The following is a 16,631-nucleotide window of genomic DNA, read 5'->3' on the forward strand; positions in this document are numbered from 1 at the left end:
ATAACAATGAGTTTGACTCTCAACCTGCAATTCAAATGAGAATGTTAAGACATTCCCAAATCTGAAAGAATTTGTGCATAGACCAGTGAGCTGCCTTAGCATGGGCAGCAGCCTGCCAACAATCCTGGGATCCATGAGTTCAATCCCCTGGACACACATGCTGGAATGACAGAAACATCTCCCCAAAACTGTCCTTGAACATATATATATTATAGCACTTATAAATACACATCCAATTATATATAATAAAAAAATCATAATGAAGGACAAATCATTGGTGGATATCTTTGTGATCACTGCTGACATATTTGTAGCATTTGTTAAGACTATAAGAGACCTTCTTCCATGCTCTGCAGCAGAGGTGGCAGTGAAGGTAGCAGTGTGTCTGCCTCTCTGCCACCTCCACCACAGCCTCTGACCCCCGGCTGGCATTGTTGGTGGGAAGGGGGACAGTAGTTGTAGATGCCTGCCCCTGCCTCAGAAAAGGTAAATGAGAGTTGAGTATTAGACAAATTATATATAATCTCTACTCCATGGTTTAGCTCCCTGATTGTTGTAGTCATAACTGTGTGGAGCATTCATGCTGAAAAACTGAAGCAATAAATGGTTGAATATAACCAGATTTCACATCAACTTCTCAGCCTGATAACGATAATCTCTTTCTGTCAACCTAATGAATCATTCAAACAAGCCATATGACTCTTTTCAAAATGAACTTGAATATTATAGTAAAGTATAGAAACCCAGAGCCTTTGAGTCAAAGACTTGCTTCAGAAGGATGAGAGGGGAATATTCGGAAAGCTGTAGTTACAGAGAATAGTTTGATTCCAGGCCCAGGTATAGAATGTTTGATCAGATTCTCCCATCTGAAATGAACCATTCCTACCCAAGGTCATGCAGTAGTTTACAGGCAGAAGAGCGGGTACCCCAGTGGTTACCAACTCATGACAAGATAAGACTAAACTCTTTGAGCTACTGTCGATTTACCAGGGATGACTTCTCAGGAAAAATAGTCCCCTTAAACCTTAGTCTCCAAGAATACAAGTATGGCTCATATAGTGTAGAATCTGTAGTTCATAAGTGCCTTGGCTCAGAACACAGTACCATCAACCATCAAGTCAGTAATAGACAAATGCACCAAAAGAGGAAAAGACATGTAGAAGAAGGCAGAGAAAGGCAGGAAGAACGACCAAAAAGGAGATCTGAGGCAATGAATTTAAACAAACAAAGAAGCATCCAAAGAAAGAGAACAAAGGCAAAAACAGAAACTGTACAGGATGGTACAGAATTTTTTTTTTCATTTCCAGCAGTTCTTTTATTTGGGACTGTGTTTCCATGTAAATCTGGAAATACTTTTTTCTTAATTAGGTATTTATTTCATTTACATTTCCAATGCTATCCCAAAAGTCCCCCACCTGCTCCCCCACCCACCCACTCCCACTTCTTGGCTCTGGTGTTCCCCTGTACTGAGGCAGATAAAATTAGCACGACCAATGGGCCTCTCTTTCCACTGATGTGCAACTAGGCCATCTTCTGATACATGTGCAGCTAGAGACACGAGCTCTGGGGGGTACTGGGTAGTTCATAATGTTGTTCCACCTATAGGGTTGAAGATCCCTTTAGCTCCTTGGTTACTTTCTCTTGCTCCTCCATTGGGGGCCCTGTGATCCATCCAATAGCTGACTGTGATCATCCACTTATGTGTTTGCTAGGCCCTGGCATAGTCTCACAAGAGACAGCTATATCTGGGTCCTTTCAGCAAAATCTTGCTAGTGTATGCAATGCTGTCAGCATTTGGAGGCTGATTATGGGATGGATCCCCAGATATGGCAATTTCTAGATGGTCCATCCTTTCATCTCAGCTCCAAACTGTGTCTCTGTAACTCCTTCCATGGGTGTTTTGTTCCCAATACTAAGAAGGGGCAAAGTGTCCACACTTGGTCTTCGTTCTTCTTGAGTTTCAGAATTGAAAAGAGAAAAAATCCTGAGATGTATTATCTAAGAAAGAGGACCATAAGCAGAGGAATTAAAAAGAGGAACAAGGTGAAGAAAGGACAGAGGAGGAGATGCTTTGGGACCAATCTATTCTTGGATTTTGAGGCTCCTTAGATCTTCTGAGGCTCCACTGAAATAACAGTCAAGGAGCTTGGTTTTATGAACAATCATATTCATGTCACTTGCATATGTGGACAGAGGTTTCAACTTTTAACAAAGTGAACATGAAGTATTTAGTGTGTTTACTTTCCAACATGGAGATTACTTTTCTATTTTCTAAAAGATTTCTTAATTTTTCTTACATATGGTAGGAGTTCCCTCTAAGAGAGTGGCTCTGATTTTATTAACCAAATTGCTATGGTAGTGGACTTAATTTCCCTTGAGAGATCATTTATTTAAAATTGGAGGAATAACTGATGACTTTTGTGGAATCTATTTCTTGGTTGGGTTTCTTTTACTTTTGAGTCACATATTTGTATGCTTACTGTCTTTCTCTATGAAGCAATTTAGATTTCCTTATTTTAGACCTAACTTGCAAGATATTTTTTGGGTTGGAAGGTGAAATAACATTATAATAATTGTATCTTACATATACATTTAAAAGTTACAGAGACTTCACACAAAATCAGTTTATATTCTAAAAAGGTTTATAATAAAGAATCTTAACTTCTGGGGAAAAAAAAAAAAAAGAGCCCTTCTTCCGGATTTGTAAAACCAAATTAGAATAGGTCTGAAGTGTGTTTGTGCACACATTTATAATACAAGACTTTTAGCATCCCTAATTTCTCACATGAGAAGTTTGATACCCATCTCATCTGGATGCCATGAGGGAAAAGGTACTGTTTAGAAATAATCCTATATAGGCTTGACATGGAGGCACATGCCTGTATTTCCAGAACTTGGCAGACTGGGGCAGGAACACAGTGGGTTACAAATACCCTGGGCTACAGAGAGAGAGAGATCTTTGTCTCTCCTCTTTCTCTGTCATCTCTGTCTCTCATCCCCCCCCCCCCCCCGTGTCCCATATTCTTCTATACATTGAAATTTGTTACCGACTGGGTTCTCAGAAGAATGAGTCCTTGCTGGTTTGTAACCTCAGGTATGGACACCACAGGGTAGTGGGAGCCTAAAATCCCATGCACAGGCACCACACCGTGTACCTCAGTGACTCTTTAGCTGCAATTGGCTGCCTACACCCTCAGGTGCAGGAGGAATTTCCCAGCAACCTCTTGGCCTTCCAGGTTGTAAGAAAATTGTGCCTGTGTGTGGGAGTATTTACAAAAGTACCTTATGGGGGGAGGGGAGCTTTTGGGATAGCATTGGAAATGTAATTGAGGAAAATACATAATAAAAAAAAATTTAAAAAATACCCTATCTTTCTGGGTATCTCTTTTCCAGAATTTACTGAGCTTGAGCTTGGGAATTTATGGAGTAGCTCTCTGAAATCGTTATCCTAGAACTGGTTCTGTGACCTAGATGTTTCCAGAACAATTTAATGACTTAGTCTCCATGTCTGAATCTGGTGATTTGGGCACCTTTATGGATCTAACACACACATACATGCACACACACACACACACACACACACAAACACACACTCTTCCGCCTCTCTCTTTCCTCTCTGCCTTACTCTCTCTCTCTCGATCCCTTCCTTCCTTCTTCCCTCTTCCTTTTTATCCATGGTAGTCTCCTTAAACCTGTGTCTGTGCCTATCACCACTATGTATCTTTTGATCTGTTCTCCCTGTTTGTTTCTTTCTCAATACCGTGGATACCATCCTCACCACCCCTTTCTCTAAGGACAGCTTGGCACGTGTTCCTTCTCTGGTCTGTCTCATGTTCTGTTATCTATTTCTAGTTGTGTTTCCAACTTCCTTTACTTTCCTCCCCCTCTCTTCCTGTCTGGTTCATTACCTTTCTTCTGCCTCATGTTCACTACTTGGTTCTTGCAAAATGTCTCCTCCTGTTAGAGCTGTCATGTTTTTCTGTGTGCCTCTCTTTTGGGCATCAGTTTCAAGCTTATCTCACTATTGTTTATTTCTCTCTGTCCCATTTTCCACATGTCTGACCTTCTAATCTTGGAACTGCTATATGAACAATTTGTTTTTATCTCATGGCCCTATTTGTCTCCAACTCCAAAAAAAAAAAAAAGAAAGAAAGAAAGAAAGAAATCATACTAGAATGAATGTTAAAGAAATTCTACTATGGTCACTGGTTATTTCATTATTCAGCCACCATCAGGGAAACATCCTTCTGAAGCAGATTGGAACAAATACAGGGAATCACACCAGGACATTACTCACAAAGAGGACTTGGAACATATGGGTCTAAATAGAATGTCTCCATCAAATCCCTCCCCTCAGAGCTCAGGGAACTTGTGGAAGAGGAGGCTGAAGAGTGTAATATTCAGATGAGGTGAAGGACACCAGAAAAACATGATCTATAAATCAACATGATCAAAAGCTCATATGAATTCACAAACTGAAAGGCATGTTCAGGGCCTGTTCTTTCTAAATATATTATAGATTTCAGGTACCTATTTTTATGAGCTTTCTGATTGTGTGAATGAGTGCATCTCTGACTCTTCTGCCTTCTCTTGGGTTCTTTTTCCTCTATTGGTTTACACTGCTCAAATTTAATGTCCTTAGTTTTGTCTTATTGTATTATATTTTTATTTCATTGTGGTTTGTTCTTATCTTAGATGTCTGTTCCATTCAAATGAGTGGATCCACTTGAGAGAGGGGTTGGGAAGGAACTGGGATTAGTAAACTGAGGTAAACTGTTACCAGGATATATTGTGTGAGAGAAGAGTCTATTTGTGATAATAGGGAAAAATGAAAGAAAGAAAGAAACGTAAGACTAAGGGATACAATTGATGAATTTGATGCATCTAAAAAGAATTGATGGGTCATTTTGGTCATTACAGTTCCTAAAGCAAAGAAACCATCTTCTGCTATTTTTAGGACTTTGCATAGGAAATACTGGTTGGCTTTAAGGATGTAATTAGCTTGCTGAGAACAGAATATTCAGTGCTCCCATCTCCTCTATTAACCTCTTCTTTATTTCAAAGAAAGTGGTGGAGGCCTTAAGTTGCATTGAGCTCACTTTGTTCTCTTTAAAATTTCTCTTTTGTTGGGCATTTAATTAAGGTTAAAGACAAACTTCTTCAATTGTTTTAAAATGTTTTCCCCTAATTATAAAATAAAAAAACAAGAAACTGAATTTACTAAGGTTTAGAGACTTTTATACTCTTCCCCAAAGTCCTCCTGACCAGGATGCTCCTTCAGTTCAAGACTTCCCTCATGGGACAGTTGCCAGTATGGATGGATGAGTCAGACAAGACAATTGGGATAGACTAGGTAAGGAGAGACCTTACTGCTGTGTGTTTCAGAGGATGGGCCTTCTCTCTGGTGTCTGGGAAAGGAATCACATATCTGTCTCACCTGTTGAGAAGGGCAGAAAAGCTTCACTTTGCTTCAGTACTCCATTGGAATCCAGGAAGTGCTCAGGATTGAACTTGTCTGGTTGTTCAATGTACTGTGGGTCATGGAGAGCTGAACTCAGGATGGGATATACCTCAGTGTTCTAGGAAAAGTTGCAAGATACAAAGATGTTCACAAACCCAGACTCACATGCAAAACAGCCAGTCCCAAAGAAACACGGAATTCTGTGATACCACAGACAGGGTGAGATATGTGATTAGAGGAGTGGAGGACACTCATGAAGTAGCAATGAGGAATCACAGCTTCTCTTACCTTGGGAAGCAGGTATCCTCGGAACATTGTGTCTTTGGTGACTGTGTGTGGTACACCAATCGGGACAAGATCTGAAAATCTCTGAATCTCGTGGATGACTGCATCAGTGTATGGCATTTTGATGCAGTCATCAAGGGTTGGGACCCAGTGTGCACCAATCACCTGATCAATCTTCTTTTGGACTTTCTCTGCTCAGAAAAGGAAAATAATAGACAGTGTCCCTGTCTCGAAGGTGAAGCACAACAACCCTGTTTTCAGGAAACCAATAACCCAGGAACAGTTCAGAGCAAGGAGAGTCCACTGAGAAAGGCACAGTGCCCTTTAATGTGCATACAACTGTGCTTCTCTCAAGGATCTGTCTCTCAAGGCATGTACAGAGCATGTTAGAGTCTCTTCTCCACAAGATCCACTCTTACTTATAAAGAGAGAAAAGGAAAAACTCCAGCAAAGGGCCATTTCAACTGTCAATACAGAAGTGAGGGCTGGAGGGGAAATGGCAAGAATGTAATGAATGTTATCAATTCTATGCCTGCACACACACACACACACACACACACACATACACACACACACTCCTTTGCAGTGAATTTATATATAAAAATCCAGGGGCCTGTAGAGATGGCTCAATGTTAAAGAGCACTAACTGCTCTTCCAGAGGACCCATGTTCAATTCCCAGCATCCACATGGCAGTTCACTCTGTAACTCTAGATCCAAGGAATCCAGCACCCTCATGAAGACATACACAGGAAAACACCAATGCATATTGAATCAAAGTTAAATTTTATATTTAGGCTAAGATTCTGAAGATATGCCCCTAGATAATCTGTAGCAGCCATGCTCATAATAACATCAATTTTTAAGTTTTTATATGAAAGAAATTGATGATTCAGTTAATAAAAGGAAAGATTGATGAGTGACAAAAATGGGTAAACTGAAAACTGTATGTATATTTTCCACATATCACCCATTACATCAATCAATTTAAAAATGGATGAATGGAAAGGGATAAATAGGTAAAAGATGGGTGGGAAAATGAAGAGAATGTATAAACAGATGAAGAGGTGAATGGATAGAAGGAAGAGTGAATGGATGGAAGGATGGAAGTAAGGTCGAAGGACAGAAGGAAGTAGGGATGGATGGATTGTTGGATCAAACTATAATTGATAAGAGAAAACAGGTCATCCGATTATTTAATCACACACCACCACACCACTGCCTTAGTTTACAAGTAGAGCAAAGCCTTCAGAGCTCCAGATGTAAGTGGCCTATGTCTCACCCATACACAACAAACTCCTACAGCCAAGAATGGGTTCCAGATCCCCCACCTGTCTGCCCATCACACACCTGCAACATGGGGGTACTTGAGCATGATCAAGAAGCCATAGCGGAGTGTGGTACTGGTGGTCTCAGTGCCAGCAAAGAAGAGAGAGAGCACAGATATCAAAAGGTTCTGGTGATGTAATTCTGTATGATGGTTGGACTTTTCCTGTTTGCAGATGGGAGAGAGAAGGATGAGTCAGGTGTGACTGGATCTGAGAAGGAGATACACACACATCTCTGGATACATTCCTTTTGTTTGTGAGTTTCATACTAAATAGAACTCTGAACATTACTAGGACGTAGACAATGTCCCTTGGACTCCTCTGTCTTCTCTCTCTCTCTCTCTCTCTCTCTCTCTCTCTCTCTCTCTCTCTCTCTCTCTCTCTCTCTCTCTCTCTCTCTCTCTCTCCACTTTGATTTTTGGTTGTTTATCCAGGTTCCTTCCTCTGTGGTCCTTATGTTCTTTGCCCCCTGCCCTGGGTTTCATTTCTAGCCACACATCTCTCTTTCCCTATGTCATTTTCTCCTTGCTTCCTCTTTTATTCCTGATGTTCTGTATCTCCTACTGTTTATACCCCTCCTCATCACTTTCTCTTCCCCTCCCCACTTTTCCTGTGACAACATTCCCATCCTTCACTTTCACCCACCCCCCTCTCACATTCGTGCAGGACTAACCTTCTCCATGCGCAAAAGTTAGGTATCAATGAAGTCTCGTGGAACACTGGGGTCCAAGGTGGCCTTGTGCTGCTCCACACTATGACAAATGTAGTTGAGGATTTCCTGTATGTTTTTGGAGATCTGTCTGTGGGGGCCAGGAAAGTACTTCAGGACTGCAGAGAAGAGTTCAAACAACTGTAAGAAAGAATGGGCCAGAGTACTAGATCAGTATCATCATGGCAGGAAGCAAATAGCAGTCAGGTAGGCATGAGGCTGAGATCTAATATCCTAAGACATAGGCAGGACCTATGAGACACTGAGGTTTGCACAAGCTTCTGAAACTTTAAAGCACACCCCTAGCAACACACTTCCTTCAACAAGACACAACTCCTAATCCTTCCTAAAAGCTCTTCAGCTAAGACCCAAATGTATAAATACAATAATCTGTGGAGCTCAGTCCCATTGAAACAACACATGCTCCTAAACAAAGGGTTCTCACTGGCCCAAGCGTGCCAAACATGATACCAAGACGTTATGCTTTTGACTTTTCTAACTAGTTAAACCATTACATAATATTTCTAAAGCCATTCCCCAAGGTCTATTCCCTTATTTAGTCACTGACTCATTCTTGACACTAAACAACATGATCCAACAATCAGAATTCATTATTTGGCTAACATGACCAATAAGTATTTACCAACATACCCTAGCACAGAGTGCCCCTTTTCCTCTTAAATTCCTCACTCCTACATAAACACCTCTCTATTCCTCCTCCTTCACTTCCTCCTCTCCCTTCTCTTGCTGCTGAAACTGCAGCTTAGGTTAGTGTCTGCTTTACAGATTCCCTACCTCCTTAATCCTCCAGGGTAGTAACTCTCCTTTGTTGCAACAGTTTGGTGTCTGGATGTGTCCTCTAGTGAGGGGATCACTTTCCCTTACTTGGTGTCTCTAACAAGGATCATTATTAGAATGGATCAACCGAACCCAACTTCAGGTTGGAAGTTTTCCATTTGCTTTGGATAACTGTTCAGGAGATTCCAGATTCCCTCCATCCCTAACTATCCAAAAGCAAAGTTGCCAGATTTTTACTTACACACACGAATCCCCCTCTTGGTGAGAAATCTTGGTTGATGAACCCTCATTCACAGAGACCTCCTAATCAGCCACTTGAAGTCCAAGAGATTCCCTGTCTCTGGATGTTGGCTTGCCAGTCATTAATAGCAATGGAATTTGCTACACTATCCAAAATCAAAAGTCCAACACAACCCAGAAACGTTAATGATTTTCTTAGCACTCAAGAATGGGCCCTCTTATATTTCTCTGACATCAAACAACAAATAAACAACAACAGACCTACCTCTTTTTTATGGACTTGGCCTGCTTTCCCCCTTTTCCCCTCCCACTTGATTCAGTATATAGATGAACTTCCCCTTTGCAGTCCTTCCATCTTTGATAGCTGCCTCATTCCTCAGTCTCCTCAATTCCAGAGATCATTTGTTCTCATCTTCCAAAACTTAATTCTCCTCTCCCCAGGTCAACTTTAGACTCTATCACACGCCAATTCACAAAGACTTTACTGTAAACAGCATTGTCCATCTCTGCTCCTTATCAGCAAAATCCTCGAAATCTATTCTCTCTCTCTCTCTCTCTCTCTCTCTCTCTCTCTCTCTCTCTCTCTCACACACACACACACACACACACACACACACACACAAACACACACACACACACACACACACACACACACACACACCTCCTAACTTATACTAATCCCAAGGAACTCCAATCCCTCCATTTCAGATTCTATCCCTACAAATTTCTCCTATCAAGATTCATTTCATACATTTCTTACATATGAAGACAATATTGTACCTACATGGCAGGCTGTCAAGCTGATATTTCATCCCTTATGATTCATCTTTCCCTCCAGGCTGCCCTAATACATAATTTGCTTGACAATATACCTAATCCTTCTTCAATACAAGACATTATTTGCTATTAACATTTCCCTTTAACACTAAATCCTAATTTGATCTTCTCTCCAACCCCTCTTAACTCTTATCCCAACTAATAACACATTCTTTTACAAAACTAAACCGAAACCTACAATGTCGTCAGAGAACTGACTCCACCTCCACTATCTAACCCTCTGCTTTTCCCACTTACCAAGTTACATAGGTATGAAATTATAACAGTCTAAGAAAATGTTATAAGGGAATTAAATACAAGTTGTAAACATCTAAGGGTCTAGAAACTTAAATAAGCTATAAAAGTCTGTAAGTACAAAGTATAAATAAATGTTTTAAGGTCTGAGTATATAAAAGTTTAAATAAGTTTTGAAGGTTTGAGAAAAAGATTTATGGGCCAGAGAAAGTAACTCAAAGTAGATAGAACTGTGCTGCAGAAATCATTCCTTCTCTCTATGCTATTGTTTGGGTCCCCAAACTTTCACTATGACTCAAAGATATCAATCTATTGCACTTTCTCCAATATAGATTTCAGACAAGATTACTAAAACTTTTATCTCTTTAATAAACCTTAAAATTCCTTATAAACTTCAGAAAATCTATTTAAACAGTCCTGTCACAGGTTAAAGGACTTAGATAAGTACTCCTGCAAATGAAAGCCTAGGTTTCCCCACCTGTCTATTTCAGAGAGCAAGATAGCACCCCATTGCCCTTGCCTTGGGACTACCCTTCCCCAACTACCAGGACCATACACCTAAAAGTTTCAAATACACATACAAGATTTTTTTTCCCAAAAATAAGGTTTTTCCTAAACTGCTCAACTCCTTAACTGTACCTTAGTCCCCAGTGTATCCCAACAGATTTATAATCACCTAGAGACTGCTTTAGCAACTTCCCAGTCCCAGATAATTCATCAGAGTCTACATCCTAGTGCAGCCTCACAGACTGCCTATGCTTAGCCCACATGGTTTATCAGAGCCTGGACAATGAATAAAACAACCTGCTTTTCCAGAGCTTGACCAATATCTCAGCTTCCTTGGGTCCCTAGTGATGATGCCCCCATGTCAGCAGAAGTACTCAGAGAAAATAATAACCATGTGCCCAACAGCCAGCGACCCAATGATAAAACAAACAGGTGAGAATGAAGGGCTCTGGCAGGCCCAAGCATGGCAAACATGGCAAACATGGCAACCAGTTCTGCCTTTAACACTTCGCCCTGTGCTAAATCTTTGATTATATATATTCCTAAAGCCAGTCCCCAATGTCCATTCCCCTTATTTGGCCACTGACTCATTCCTGAGACTAAACACTATGGTCCAACAAGCACAATTCCTTTTTTTAGACTAGGTCCATATATTTCATGAAGAAACACACAAAACAAATACACAGACACAGGCAGACATACACACACACACATACAAGTACACACAGAGTCCTCATACACTTACACTATAACACATGCATGCTTTTGAATTGTGTCTCTAAATCTGTCTCTAACATTTGTCTTGCATTATCTGTATTTCCTTTTTCCTTTTCTCTGCTTTATCTCCCAATCCCCTTTGCTGAATTGTCTTTGTTTGTTTTATATCAGGAGTTTGAATTTATGGACCCAGGATTTCATATGAACCTGACTGACCTCAAAATCAATATGTAGCCAACGATCACACTAAATTCCTATTCTTCTTGCTTCCATATGCTGAATTGCATGTGTTCTGTACCACCTCAGTGAGGATACAGAGAGCTTGGCTTCAAGCATGAAAACCAAGTCCTTTACCTTCTGGGTTATGGCTGTATCACCCACATCATCATTTTATATGTATGTGTATGGCTCCGTATTTTTATTCATGTCTCCCCCGCTGTCACCATCTCTCCTGCCATGCCTCAGGTCTCAGGCTCCTTCTATTGCCACATGATCTCTACCTTTCTTCCAGCCTTTCTTCACCCACAAAGCAGACTCTTGCTTCCTCTGAACTGGATGTTCTTCTCTTCCCACCCACTCACCTGACCAGAGAATGAGCTGGTAAGTGATGTGGTGTGATAAAACAGGTCAAGCAGGTGCAGGAACTGGCAATCTGTGTAGTCAAAGCGCTCTCCAAAGACAAAGGAGCAGATGATGTTGGCTGTGATACACTGGAATAGGAAGGCGGATCCCAGGGGGGCTCCTGGAGAATGAGGTGGCAGGATATGAGACGTGAGGCCAAGGAACTGGGGAACATTTGGCTTCAGCTTCATCTTTGTTAGGCTGCCCCTTTCACTACTCAAAAAATAGAAACACCTGCTAACCCATTTGCATATATGATGTGCTAGCCCCTGCCCTCACTAATGCATGTACCATTTTATTTAACTTCCCTCAATGCTGAACAGAAGATGTGATGTATTCATATACACAGGTAGGGAGGCTAACTTCACTAATGGAACTCAACAATCATGACTGGGACAAGGATTCTGGGTCTCAGAATTAGAGTGTGTGTATTTTGTCTCTACCCTGAACCTCCTTCCTGGCCAGCATTCTGACTCTGAGCTGGTAATGGACCCCCAGAGGCAGAAAAGAACAGAGACAGGTTTAGGGATTGCCTGTGTGTATTCACAAGCCCTAAACACTCCACTCCCATAGGAGTGAATAGGTTAAAAAAATAAATTAAATTAAATTAAATTAAAACAAAATGAGGAAGAAGGAAAGAAACAGAGCTGCAAACAAAGGTCCGTGTCATTAGGCTGCCCTTGTTTAAAAGATTCATGAAGCACTCAACACGCTGCAGATTTCTGCCAAACTAAAATTCCCATGAGTCTCTGTGCTCACTGCTTCCCATCAGCACAATCATGAGAAACCTCAGTTCCTGCTTTGAACATCTCTGCATTTCTTTCTGCTTTCTTAGCTTTCATTTGCCTAAGCTATGCATCTGCCTGTGACTAAGACCATTGTAGGGTGGGGAAGGCATGAAAACAATTAAGTCAAGGTGATCTTGAACTCTATATTTGGTAGAAAATGACCTTGAAAATCTCAGCATCCTTGACCACCATATATGGAATGGGAAGCACTCCCTCAAGTGTAAGGCAGGACCTCACAATGTGTACAGGACTGACCTTGAACTCATGACCATCTTTGTCTCAGCCTTCTGAGTTCTAAGATGAGATGACAAATGTGCACCAATCATACCCAACTAGCAGATTAAATTGATTCAAAGACTGATTTTTCTGAATTTCTCTCTCTCTCTCTCTCTCTCTCTCTCTCTCTCTCTCTCTCTCTCTCTCTCTCTCTCTCTCTCTCTCCCTGTCTCTACCTCTATCCTTATCTCATCCTCCCTATGTTCTGTGTGTGTGCGTTTTTTGTGTGATTGTGTATGTGTTTCTAACCTTGTGTGTGTCTCTCTCAGTCTTTGACTGGTCATTCATGTCTTTTTATTCCTGTTCTCTGAAACTCACCCTTGTATTTCTTCAATTCCTCCACCAAATATCCAGACTCCTCCTTTATCCGCTCCTCCACACTTCGGTTTTCCATTCCAAAGTCTTTCATAGTGGCAAGAGAGAATCGCCGAAGGGTCTTCCAACGTTCCCCACTGGCGAAGCTCACACCTCCGGGAAGCATGGGGTGGGTGGGTCACACTGGAAATTCAGAGGATCCCAAGTCCTTCCCCACAGATTGGGTCCCATCTCTCAGACTCACCTTCCTGGCCCACTTCCTCCTCTCTACCCTGTCCCATATCTTACCATAGTCCTGTACAATTGGCTGAATCACAGCAATTGTTCCCCGGCCAGAGAAAGCTTCACCATGATCCGCCAGAGCTTCCTTTATGGTCTCTGTCCCATACATCATGACCACAGGACTTGGTCCCAAGTGTACTGTGAACACATCTCCATGTTTTTCACGAAGCTGAAAGCATAAGGGTACCAGGGTACTGACTACTCAACATAGATATTGTTGTTAAATGGCCAAAACACTTAGATATACATTGGTAAATACGCAACTCCTCCCCTGACTAACCCTCCTCTTCTGAGGACATAAGAGTTGAAGGGTTATTTCACCACTCGATCTGTATTGGTTGATAGAATACCCTAATCAGTGTACCAGTACTGTAATATAGAGGAGCAAGGGTAACACATTCTTATAATTCTGGCACTAGGGAAGTAGAGGCCAGAGAATCAGTAACCATGCTTGGCTATACATCCAGTTGGAGGCCAGCCTGGGCCACATATGACCCTATTGTTAATAGATAGATAGATAGATAGATAGATAGATAGATAGATAGATAGATAGACAGACAGACAGAACTAGGATGCACATATAGACCCATGCCCATGCTTTTCAGCTGGCCATCAGTTCATGGCATCTCATTAAGAACCATCCTTTCTGTGACCCAGCTCCAACCGAAACAATGCCTCCTGACAACCATCAGAGAGAATGAACCTGCCCCATCCACTGGGTTACTTGGGAGAAGAAATGGATGACTCACGTTGGTGGTCCTGACTGTCAATTGTTTCTATAGTACAGAGTGGTTGAAAACTGCCTGGCAGTATAACCATCTCTCGGCATCTCCAGGGAATTAGTCCCAGGAATATCCAAACCTTCTAGTGCTGAAAGCCCTTGAATAGAATGGTGCATGTTTACAAATGACCCACCCTCATCCTCTTGTGACCTTTAGGTCAGACTCCATTCCCAGGCACTTCATAGAGATTAGATGCTGTAGAAATGATCAGAGCTGATATTGTTTAGGGAATAATTCTATGAAAAAAAATCAAATTCTACATGTTTGGTTTAGATACATTTTTTGTGTCAAAAGGGTCATACCATCAAATCTTATGACAATGAGTTAACAATCCACAGCTCAGATCAATGATATGAATGATACTTGCTAAATAAATGACAACACAGAAGCAGATTTTGCTTACATCTGCTGCATTTCAATGGCATTCAAACATGGCTGCAGTGGCAGCCCTTGTCAGAAATGATGGGAAGGTAGTGACCAAAAGGTTCTAAGACAGGAATGTGTCTCCATGTTAACTGATATGCACCTGGGTGAGAAGCTTGTGCTCATTCTGAAAATATACTGAGCTGTGTGGTTTTGGGTGATGACCCACTTCAACAATGACTTTCTTCACAAGTTATAGTTGGAGCAGGGGAGGTGTCTCAGTGACTAGGGGCACTGCTGATAGTGCAGGGCATCTGAACTTAGTAAGCCTCCCATGTCACCTAGGTAATGACTGCCTATAATTAATTGCCAGCTGCATGGAATTTGAGGTTCTCTTTTGGCTTCTTCTGAAATCCAGTATGCATTTGTGCACTTATACACTCACACACACACACACAGACACACACACACACAATGATGATGATGATAGATGGTGAGAAATAGATAGATAGATAGATAGATGGATAGATAGATAGATGATAGATAGATGAAAGATAGATAGATAGCCAATTAATAAATACATACATAATTGAGAAGAATAGAGAAATTAATTCACAGAATAATTGTAGATAGAAAGATGGGTAACAAATAAACAGATAGATTACTGACACATGGAAAATAAAAAAAAATAGGTAGGTATATATATAGACAGACAGACATTGACAAATGGATGGATGAATAAATACATAGATGATAGATACACAGATAAAGAGACAGATTCTTGACAGATGGAGATAAATAGATGCTTCTAGATAGATGAAAGATACAATACTGACACATAGATAGATAAATGATAGATAATGGATATATATTACTTTTAAATCTAATAGTTAAGAGCACATGCTGCACAGTCATGCTTACCAGAGTTTGGATCACAGCACCAGTCTAGCAAACCAGGGGATTAATATGTGCCTATGATCTGAGATTAAAATGTTGGAAGGTGAAGATAGAAGATTGCTAGGACTTGCTGTTTCAGACCCAAGGTTATGGGGCAAAAGGCTATACACAGACAGTCAGGTCTCCAGTCCAGTTGAGGTCTTGAACCCCAGTGGAACCCAATGAGTGGTAATTTTCACCTGCATGGGACAGAAGGTATTCCCTCATGTCTCCTGCACCCTTGGCTCCTGTCAAAGTTACCGGTCCCACAGCCCCCACAAGAGAGACTTGTGGCTTTCAGTCACATTGACAATGTCCCAAGCTTCTGGCCTTCTGGCTAGACTCCTCCACAAAGTTACCTAGCGACAACAAAATAACAAGCCCACTATAAGAGGGGCTGCTTGGCCCCACCTCTCTCTCTCTCTCTCTCTCTCTCTCTCTCTCTCTCTCTCTCTCTCTCTCTCTCTCTCTCTCTCTCTCTCTCTCTCTCCTCATACTCTCTTACTCTCTAAGCTCTCTTACTTGTAACCTCCCCCTAGCCTGAAGCTGGCTGAGCCAGACCTCGACTTTGCTGCCACCAAGGAGATTACCTAGGGTGAAGCCTGCCTTCCTAGATCACTCTATTGTTCAGCCACTCTCCTTGTTCCTCTTCAAGATACTGCGACCTGCTGGGAGACCACAGAGCTATTCCTGAGACTACACCCTATCCTGCAAGTGGTCACCTCCAGCTGGACTCTAAGGATGAATTGGCGGGAATGGGCCTCCCCCCTCCTTTATATGCACATTCGCCATTAAACATTTGAGCCTTGATCAGGAACCTTGTCTTAACTCCATTTCTCTCTTGTCCACCTAGTTCCCCTCTCTTTTCAGCTCCAGTTTGCCTCCCAGGTGAAACACAGTTCATGTGAGCTGCAGGTCAGTTTCCAACACTTACTCTCTAAACTTTTACCTCTCTCTCTTAAATTTTCACTTTTCTTATTATTTAGCTCTCTTTCTCTCTTTTTCTTTCCCCCTTCTCTCCTCTTGGCTATGGCCAGCCCCCCCCCAACCTATCTCTCTCTCTCATTCTACCTTTTCTTCTTCCCCCTGCCTTTCTAAAATAAAGTTCTAAAACCATAGACTGTCTCTGTTCATCAAGGCCCGACAAAGGACTC

The 16,631-nt window shown here is 41.5% G+C and overlaps 2 pseudogenes; one reads left to right on the plus strand and one right to left on the minus strand.

The window, feature by feature from the left end:
- Positions 1 to 16,631, minus strand: part of LOC147003376 (cytochrome P450 2B1-like) — a 33,197-nt pseudogene that overhangs the window by 284 nt on the left and 16,282 nt on the right.
- On the plus strand, positions 674 to 2,099 carry LOC110288495 (lysine-rich coiled-coil protein 1-like; annotated as a pseudogene).

Source organism: Mus caroli, unplaced genomic scaffold (genome assembly GCF_978045245.1).
Source record: "Mus caroli unplaced genomic scaffold, Mus_caroli_1 scaffold_8, whole genome shotgun sequence".
NCBI classification, from domain to species: Eukaryota; Metazoa; Chordata; class Mammalia; order Rodentia; family Muridae; genus Mus; species Mus caroli.